This window comes from Mirounga leonina, unplaced genomic scaffold, assembly GCF_011800145.1.
Source record: "Mirounga leonina isolate KUSES-001 unplaced genomic scaffold, KU_Mleo_1.0 Mir_115, whole genome shotgun sequence".
Classification (NCBI taxonomy): Eukaryota; Metazoa; Chordata; class Mammalia; order Carnivora; family Phocidae; genus Mirounga; species Mirounga leonina.
In genome coordinates, this window is record NW_023270268.1 from 83,218,462 (window position 1) to 83,219,838 (window position 1,377).

The window sequence follows — 1,377 nt, forward strand, 5'->3', positions numbered from 1 at the left end:
CCTCTCTAGACCTAAAGTACTGAAGGTACAGCCTATGAATTCCCTGAAATTGTATGTAAGATATGTGGAAATGTGCTGTACACTTTTCCAAGGAGACAGCTTGACCTTCATGACTTTCATTAGACTCTCAAAGGGTCTGGGTGCAGAGTGAGGTAAGAAGAGGGTTCAGAATGGCAGCCTGGGTATTTCTCCCCCCCTCCCTTATTACTGAGGGAGACAGAGGAAGAAGAGTCCACCAGAGGGACCGAGAAAGAGCAATGAGGGTGGCCTTAGGAGCAGCACGACAGACTGTTTGGGGGGCTGCAGGGAGCAGGACTTAAAAAGATTGAGTGGTCAATGGGTGAGATCCATGGGTCTCGGGAAGCCAGTGACAAGGACAGTTAGTGCTTTAGAGAGGAGTAGAAGGAGCAGGTGTAGGAGGCAGGTTCCCAGAAGGAAAGATTGGAGGGAAGGTGAGTCTTGGCTTTTTAGGATGGCAGAAGATTAAATACGTCAGAGATTGAATGGAAATGTCCAGCAGAGAAGAAGAGATTGAGAAGAGCAGAAATAGAGCAAATGATATCTTCTCGAAACAGGCTCCTGGCACCAACTTTAGCACTCGGGTGTAGTCCCAGCAGCAGGAGCAGAATTGCTCAGTCACAGAAAGGGCTGACTCATAGGGTACTTTCCACCTCTGTCTATCCCTGGTTGGGACCTTGGCAAGTGAATCCACCTCTCTGGGCAACTGAATCCACCTCTCTGAGCCTCTTTGTCCCCTGTGCGAACTCAGATAACAACCTGCCTGATGTGAATGATGAAAGGATTAGAAGAAAGATCATGTGTGAAATGCCCAGCTCAGGTCCTGATCACAGTCGATGCTCAGTAAGTGGGAGGGCCCTTCTCCCCTGCCCATTCTTCCCTTCTCTGTTGCTTTTTCACCCACATGAAAAGGGCAGTCTTTGAGGAAAGGACTTTATAGTCTTCCTACTTGTTCCAAAGGGGCAGAATTTGGTCCATTTGAAGTTCTGCACACCATCCTCTTGTGGGAAGAATGAAGCCAGAAACACTGACAATATATAGAATAATAACAATGAGACAAACAGGCAGTCACCTTCTTAAAATCCCCAGTGACAGCTGCCACACTCATCTCCAACCATACCCAGCTATTAGTGGTGTTTCTCCAAGGACAAGTGTCATGAGACTGTACTTGGTCCCCAGCGTTCTGTTCCTGATGATGATGATGGTGTGTTCAGAGTCATGAGTGTTCCAAGGAGGCTATTTGGTCAGAAGTTGTCAAGCCTGGGAGCAGTGGGTGGAGGAGAGAGGATTTCACACGTGAAAAAGCAATCTTCAAACAAACAACTCAATTAAAACACCAGCAAACGACTTGAGTAGACA